The sequence below is a fragment of the Myotis lucifugus genome, unplaced genomic scaffold (genome assembly GCF_000147115.1).
Source record: "Myotis lucifugus unplaced genomic scaffold, Myoluc2.0 scaffold_14, whole genome shotgun sequence".
Taxonomy (NCBI): domain Eukaryota; kingdom Metazoa; phylum Chordata; class Mammalia; order Chiroptera; family Vespertilionidae; genus Myotis; species Myotis lucifugus.
This window is the reverse complement of record NW_005871062.1, coordinates 9,688,691-9,697,579: the sequence shown is the minus strand read 5'-3', so window position 1 is coordinate 9,697,579 and position 8,889 is coordinate 9,688,691. Positions and strand designations below refer to the sequence as shown.

The window sequence follows — 8,889 nt, the reverse complement described above, 5'->3', positions numbered from 1 at the left end:
ACACACACACACACACACACACCACACACACACACACACCACACACATCACACACACACCACACACACACACACACACACACCACACACACACACACACACACACACACACACCACACACACACCACACACACACACACACACACACCACACACCACACACACACACACACACACACACTCCTCCTCAAGCTGCCAGTCTGTCCGAGGCCGTGGCAGACGCCTGATTGGCGGGCTCTGTTTATTCTGTGACCAGATTCCTTCTAGGAGGAGGCACGCCATGCCCGCCCGAAGCCCATTGGCCGGCACTGCTCTGGACCCTCCCTTTCTTTTTCAGGGCACACACCACAGCGGAGTCCGTGCGGAATCCTAAAGCAGCCCAATTTACATCCATTCATGAATCTGTGACGTCAGCAAGCCTGCGGGCTCCTGTGCGGCGGGCTGCTGGATGGTGCGGGCGGAACTCCCCTCCCCCTCAGCGCTCTAATCCTGCCAGGCTTTTTAAATTAACCTTTCATCTTTTCGATGCAAGAAAATGGAACGACATGTGTAGGAATTCTTCATTGTTGTGAGTATCGCCCTCTCTTTTTCTGTTTCCTCGGCATATATTATACAAGGACAGATGGAGACTGTATTTGTGATTTGAGGTGATTAGGAAGCTGATATTATTGAGGGAGACAAGGTGAGAGGGACAGACCGACGGAGACAGAGAGAAACCCGAAACCCCGTTACAGCCAGCGGCGTCCGAAACTGACAGCTGGCTCTCCTTGGCTTGTCTGCCTGCGAGACGTGGACATTTTTCATTTACGGTTCTGCACGTTACCTCTGGATGCTGGCCTGGCTTTCCTTTAAGAGAGATCCATGTCTCGGAGAGATGATGTGGATTGTAGTGGAGGAAAAGCCCGGAACCGATACCAGAAAGGTGCTGGGGAAAGCCCGGCCAGCTAGAAGGAGCAGGATCCAGCCTGCTGAGCACTTGTCTTCCTTCCTGCTGTCCTCTCTGTTGTTTCTCACCCTTCACCTTGCCTTTGTTTCATAATTGTGTGACAACCAATATCCTGGGATTGCAATTTGGGGAAGATGAATACTTGCCCAACCATTTTTTCCTAAAAGCTTTTATTATGGGAGCTGGAGTGGTGTATTTATACGTATTTGTAGCTCTTCCTGTCACTCTGTACATTTTATTTATATTTTCAAAAACCTAAAAGCCTGCACCAGAGGCAAAAGGGGAATTACCCTTAAATTCTGACTTTTTACTATCCTTTCGTGAAAACTAAGAAATGGTTTCTTAGTATGTTCCATAATTATATTGTGTAGAAATGCACGTGACTATTTTTCCAAGATACTGAAAATAGTTTGTTCCATGGTGTTTGGGAAACATGGACAAGTTCTGATGTGTTCAGTGTATGAAGTTGGTTTGATAGTTTGCTCAGAGTGTTAACAAAAAGTTAGTGTTTGTGATTGAATTTGTTTTCCAAAGCTCTGGTTTATTCTGGTGAAAATTGTGATAGTAAAGAAGAGAAAGGTGACATTGTGACATGTTCTGCCTTTGGGCATCTCCTCAGTCCGATTAATCTAATAGCCTTTTCCAACTGCCTCACTCTGAGCAATTTATGTTCTAGTCTGTGGCAGGGACCTCACTGTCCTTTCCAGGGAGAGAGGAAGCAAAATGTCTTATCATCGAGCCTCGTCATGTTTACCTTGTATAATCAATACTTAGTTTTGAGAATTTCATATTCCAATCTTTTCTCATGAAACAAGGCTTCTAAATTATGGCTCTAATGATATCTTTTGAATTTTCTTATTGGGGAATCTTCCAACTGTAAACTCATTTCATTTCAAAATTACCTGAGGATTTAGAATTCTCTTTTGCTTCCCATCTTGGCATTGCCCTCGCTCATTTTGTTTTTCTGAGTGCAATTAAACTCACGAGGGTTATAGAAGGGAGAACTTCTGCCTGATTCTGAACCAGATCTTTGTCCTATATTCAGACAAGTATGGTTTCCTATTTTGCTATTTTTTATGGGCTGGGTTAAACAAATGACATTGTTTCCTATACTTGTAAACATCTAGATTTATTTCCATTTTTATGTGTACCTCCAGAGACTTTGTTGAAAGAAGCAATTTTAAAGTTATTTTAAATTATTGAAATCTATTAGCTCACTGCCAGATCAAAAGACTGAATTCTTAGAATTTGAAAATAATGTGTTTAATAATCAAACTCATCTTAAGAAATGTTGATCAGACTCTGTTTTTTATATACATTTTGCCAAGAGAGAGTTTTATTTTGTGCAAGAAATGCAGTCTGCACTATGGATTTGGTAAAGTAAAACTATCTCTTTAAGATTGAGAGTGGCTATAGAATCTCCCTCTCTTCCACTCCTAGTGTCTGTATTCTAGTTTATATTTATTTTCATGTATAGTGTACTTGTAGGGGAAAAAACAATAACTCTTAATTGTTTAATATCAAACAATAAAATCCTGTGTATCAGTGACTATCAATAGATGGCTTTCTGTTTAAAAATTGAAGCTGCTCCAGAAGTAGGAATTAATTTATTTAGTAAACAAAGTCAGTCAAACCAGAGCCATGTCCTGGGGAACTGTCAAAAGAATGGTTCCTAAGGGCCGGAGGCCACATCCACTGGTATATGACGAAGCAACCAATCTCTGGATGGCAGAACCGGTCAGTTGGGTTTACACTGTCTACCTACCCTCCCTCTATGGGCTGCAGCTGAATTAATTACTTGGGGGGTTGAAATGAATCGAGATAGCCAACATGACCAATTCTGCCAGGTGACAGCCTGACTCTAGCAATTTTAATTAAAATCAACAACATTCTCCCAAGAACACTCTTTTACTTAAAATTTTTTTTAAAGATATCACATTTTTGCTCTGTGTTGGGTATTATTCCTTAAGGATATTGGGGAAAGATTTAGAAGATGCCATCTTTACCCCTAAGGACTCTAGAAGGTAAGTTACCACATGAGATGTAGTGTTATAGTGTTGCAGTTCAGAAACTGGCCTCTGCAAACAGACTTTACCTGGGAGAGATGCTCACTTGCTTGCTCTCTTCTCTCTCCTCCTCCTCCTCCTCCTCCTCCTCCTCCTCCTCCTCCTCCTCCTCCTCCTCCTCCTCCTCCTCCTTCTTCTTCTTCTTCTTCTTCTTCTTCTTCTTCTTCTTTCTCTCTCTCTCTCTCTCTCTCTCTCTCTCTCTCTCTCTCTCTCTCTCCCTCTCTCTCTCTCTCTCTCTCTCTCTCCTCTTCAGCTGTTTTTAGTATGATCAGAGAGTTGTTCAACACTTACCACAATCATTTTAGAACATTTTCATCATTGCAGAAGGAAACCCATACACATTAGCAGTCACTCCTCATTTCCCCTCAGCACCCCAGCACTAGGCAACCACTAATCTGCTTTCTCTATACATAGATTTGCCTATTCTAATCATTTCATATAAGCAAAATTATACAAGATATGTGTTTTTATGACTGGCTTCTTTTGCTTAGTATGAGGTTTTAAAAGTTCCATATTATAGAATATATCAGTGCTTCATTCCTTTCTATTACTGAATAATATTCATTTATAAATATACCACATTTTTATTTATCCGTTCAATTGATGGACATTTGACTTGTTTCCACTTTTTGACTGTTATGAATAATGCTGCTGTGTAAATTTGTGAACAAGTTTTTGTGTGAAGATACATTTTTATTTCTCTTGGTTATATACCTACAAGTAGAATTGCTGGGTCATATGATAGCCATACATTTTCAGGAAATGTGCTTATTGGCCATCTGTATTTCTTCTTTGGAGAAATGTTGATTTACATCTTTTACCCATTTACAAAATTAGGTTATTAATCTTATTATTAAGTTTAAGTATTCTTTATATATTCTAGGTACAAGTTCTTTATAAAATATATAGCTTGCAAATATCTTATTTTAGTCTGTGAGTTGTCTTTTTACTTTCTTGATATTGTTTGTAGCACAGAAATTTTAATTTATCTATTTTTTCTTTGTTGCTTGTGCTTTTGGTGTCGTATCTAAGAAGGCTTTGCCTAACCCAAAGTAATGAAGATTTACTCTTATGTTCTTTTCTAAGAGTTTTAGCTTTTACATTTAAGTCTATGATCCATTTTGAATTCACTTTTATGCATGGATTCAATTTCATTCTTTTGAAGGAGGATATCCATCCATTTCCAGCAATAATTGTTTTTAAAAAAAACACAAAACTGTTCTTCCCCCACCTCCACCCACAACCCCTATTGAATTATCTTGTCACCTTACCTAGGAACTTGAAAAAAATACCAATGCCAAGCTCCCACCTCCAGAGATTCATGTTAATTGGTCTGTGATGGACCCAGACACCTGCAGTTTTGAAAAGCTCCCCAGATGATTCTGATGTGCAGCCATGGTTGAAAACTATTGGCATGGACAAAGGGCTAGTCTTAGAAAAGAATAGGAGAGAGGATATCTGAAGACATAGAATTCTGATATGGAAATGAGAGGAGAGAGGAAAATTAAGAAGGTTCATACCAGAAAGCATGAATTTTCTTGCTAAGTAGGAATTAGTCATTTTCAAAGAGTGAGGGCATCACTGAAGGTTAGTAAAATATGTTAAATTGAAGGAAGAGTAGCAGCTAACATTTATTAAGCACCTTCTACATGCTATAAATCTGCTAAGAGCTTTCACATACATTATTTCATTTAAAATATAACGCTCATGAATATGAAGTAGGTACTATTACCCCCATTTCACAGAGAAGAAAATAGGTTCAGAATAGGTCTGACTCAGCCAAAGACACCAGGTAGTGCACATCATGCCCCATTTTCAAATTCAGCTCTAATTTTTAATCCCATTCCTTTTCTTCTGTTTAGCATGGATTTTGAGCATTATTGAGTCCTAATCAAGAATTGTTATTGCTCCAGTCATTAGCATGAATCTTAGATTTTCTCTAGAAATGCTCTGGACTGAACAAAGAGCAAGATAAGTTTCATTGTGGGGATAATATAGGGATAAGTGTTGCCACAGTAGGTATAGTGGGAGATAAGAGAGTGGGGGTAAAAGAAGTATATCATGTGATACTTCATCATGGATCCTAGGCTGGCTATACTCTGCCTAGGTGCAGCTGGCAGGAAAAAATCTAAGAGGATGGAAGGCCAATATACTAGGCATGTAAGAATGACTGAAGGGGCCCTAGCTGGTTTGGCTCAGTGGATAGAGCATCAGACTGTGGACCGAAGGGTCCCGGGTTCGATTCCAGTCAAGGGCACATGCCTGGGTTGTGGGCTTGATCCCCAGTTGGGGGTGTGCAGGAGGCAGCCAATCAATGATTCTCTTTCATCATTGATGTTTCTATCTCTCTCTCCCTCTCCCTTCCTCTCTGAAATCAATAAAAATATATATTAAAAAAAAAAGAATGACTGAAGGGAATGGCTTGGAGACCATGATGGAAAAGAGGATAGATCAAATAGAATTTGCAGGTGTGGAGGTGTTGGCATTCATTTAATCAACACATATTTATTGAGCAATTACTATGTGTTCTAAGTACCGGGTACACAGCAGTGGAGAAAACAGACAAAAATTCTTGCCCTCTTAAGCTTTTTTTTATTGACAAAGACAAACAATGAATAAATAAATTATGTTTAGACAGTGATAAATGTTAAGGAGAAAAATAAAAGTAGGAGGGAATAAAGAGTGCTGGAGATGCAGTAAAGTAAAAAAGGGAATTTTTTTTCCTTGTATAGTCTTTCTATAGTCAAAGAAATTAAGGAACCATCTAACCCTGGGGCTGGTGGCTGACCAAGTCAGGCATTTTGGATATATAGTGTCTTCTAAGTACTGAAACTCGAGGTTAATATTTAGTATTAACTTTTTGTTCACCACTTTATACCCCAAGCCTGGCAGGGTAGACACTCTGAAACATTGGTTTATTGTGTGACGCCATTTTTGGGGATTAGTGCATTTTCCATTGGTGGAGGCCAGGGCGAGGGTGGTGTTTGGGAGACTTTTTGAAACTCTGCTTGCTGCCCTATTAGTAGATCCTTCTCAGTATGTCTGTGGGTGTGTGTGTGTCTGTGGGGGTGTCCTTCATAATGTCACCACTGAGAATCACTGCATTGTGAGTGATAGTGAGGGGCATGTGTCTAGTTCCCACATGAATTGGGCAGAGAACCACCAGAGTAGACATGTAGAAGACACTTAAATTTCTTTTGCTTTTTACACTTTAGCAGGAGATTCACATGCGCCATCTTTAACAGAGAGTAAATTGCATAATAAAGTTTTAAATAACGAAGTTCCATTATGCAACCATTTACCTGCCTTTTTTCTTTATCTAGAAGATGACTTATATTAATAATGGATAAATTCAGCATGTCGTCTGTTTACTTTCTGTAAGGCACAATGCTGCAATGAGGAAAGAATTGGACTAAAACTGTAAGGGCCCATGGAGTAGTCTCAGGACACCCTTGGCAAGACAATTCTCTTTCCTCAGCTTTGGTTTTAATATACGAGGTAAAGAAATTGTTTTTCGTGATCTCCAATGTCCTTTCTAACTCTAACATGGTAGGGTTCTTGGAATCTGGTTATTACCAAGGTCAATAGGCAAGTGACAATTTCTAAGACAGTTTGGTTAAAATCTATCTTTACTCCAATTTTTTCATAGTATCCTTGTAGTTCAACCCCCATGGATGCTGCTATAGTTGAAGAGGCAGAGAAAGTGTCAGAAGGTCAGGAGATATCTGGGTGAGACATAAAAAGCTTAAATCACTTTCAGAAGTGCCTAGGGACTTCCTCATAAGCAGGAAATAGAGTCCTGATGAGATCTGACCTTGCCGTCTTAGACATGCCCATTATAAATGTCATCTGTCTTTGCCGTTGTTCTTTGTAGTCAAGAGAGAGCTTTCATTCGATGAGTGATTTGGGAGTCTGGACTACTATGGGATGTGGCAACAGAAAATCTATCTAATAACCTCAGTTTGGTTATCTGTTGTAGACTTTTCCTTGACCTGACTTTTATTAGTGCTACTAAAAAACAAAATTCACCATATTGGCTCTTTCTGTCCATCTCTCACTTCTTCCTACCATTCTCTAATTCAGGCTGGAGTGTGATGAAGGAGGGAAGACTGCAGTAAATAAGAAAATGAAGACCCATTAAATCCATGAGTGTGTATAACCAGTCTTTGAAAAATTAAGATTTTGTTATTTTGCATGAGAGTTACTAGCTTTCAAAAAAATTATTCTTTTCAGAATTCTCCAAATAACAAGTTGGTTGATGGATTGGTGTTTTGAGTTTGCAGATTTTGTCAAAGAAAAAAGATAAGTTAAAAATATTGCAAAACAGAAAACTTACTTTTCATTTTTGTGTTAATCAGTCTAGAATTTTCCTCATATCCTTTGTTATTTGTATAAATAGTCAAGCAGAGAAGGCTAACACTAGTCCTAACATCTACAATAAATTCATAGAGTGGTTCCAGTTAGTAATAATATTTACTAGTATATGTGTGGCAGTGTGATGAAAACATCTTGCAAAAAGCAATATATATTACAGGGCAATCTAAGAGAATGTGTAGTAACTGTGCAATTTTAATTGTTTAAAATTTTTTGCCTATTGACCTTGGTAATAACCAGACTTTAAAATATAACCAGATTCCAATGTAGGACTTCCCACTGGCAGATGGTAATTGTTTTCCATGTGCTTATTTGTACTCTGAATTCCTGGGCTGAGGGTAATAGTAGAATTGAACAGTACTAGGAGGATATGTTAGTGGAATTCTAGATTCCAAGGGTAAAGGGCTTAGGAAATAGCCAAAGACAAAGCACTGGAGAAAGGTGATGGATAAAAGGGAGGCAGAGCTCAGGGAGACTGTGGCTGAGCTGATGGCTAATGGGTTCAGGCAGGTGGCAGCCAGGACAGCAGTTTCCACCTTCAACCAAAGAAAGTGGACCTGGGACCCAGACTGAAAAAGACTCTGTTAGAGTCCTAAGGAGGGCTGTCACAGTTGCTATTACAAAAGAAGGCTCAATTTGCAAAATAAGCCCACTGAGGCTTCTTATTACCCCCGAGGCACTGTGCCTGCATTTCTAGTTGTGAGCAGGCCTGCCTTCAATGGGACACATTAGGCTGTCTACAGGCGTGGATAATTGAGACTCGTGAGATCAAGCGCACCAAAATACAAAGCCATGATTGCTTTTTTCAGGGAAAATAATATTTTGATGAAACTGAGATTAAGCATTTTACTCATTACTCACCAATTATTTCCTCTCATATAATAAATACACCAAGAACAAACAGATACAACTACCTTTGTATATTTCTAGTCACTACTTCTAGATCTAAATTACAGACTAATTTAAAACCTTTGCTAAGCACAGAAACTCCTGGGAAATACCCACCTGATATTGCAGCTGCTAGGGTCAAAAGCCAATTTGAAAAGAAATTGTACTGCTTTGCTAGGTTCTCGCTCCCCTTTCCTTAACCCCCCCCCCCCGCCATTCCCCCATTTCTGGCCATTTTGTAACAGAATTCCTTCCATCTGTTTATCTAATAAAAAATAACTGAACATTTGCTTCATGTCAATTATTAAAGCGAGGCCCTAATCTCTTCCTTTAATATTCTCAGAGACCTGAAGACCTGTGTAGATTTTTTTGAGAAAGTAAAACAATCACATGATCCTTTATGTTTTGTGTAATGATCTTGTCTCCAATCAGGGCTCCTGCCATAACACAGTGAAACAGCACCTGCTCTCCTTTGATCAAAGGTTATCTACATTGATAAGGATTTCCTTTAACTGAAATTTATGCCTTTGATACTGGCTTTTGTAAGAGTCAAACTGCCTTTGCCGCAAATTGCTTTATAAATAGCCTTTCTCTTTTTCCTGCTAACTATTGAAAAG

The 8,889-nt window shown here is 39.1% G+C and overlaps 1 protein-coding gene across 1 annotated transcript in view; it reads left to right on the top strand.

Moving 5' to 3' along the window:
* Nucleotides 1–316: 316 nt before the first annotated feature.
* The window catches only part of MAP3K13 (mitogen-activated protein kinase kinase kinase 13), an 84,765-nt gene continuing 76,192 nt past the window's right edge, over nt 317–8,889 (top strand). Inside the window, exon 1 of the mRNA XM_006084826.3 lies at nt 317–566. The gene's annotated coding sequence lies outside the window, so the exon portion shown is untranslated. The remainder of the gene's footprint in view (nt 567–8,889) is intronic.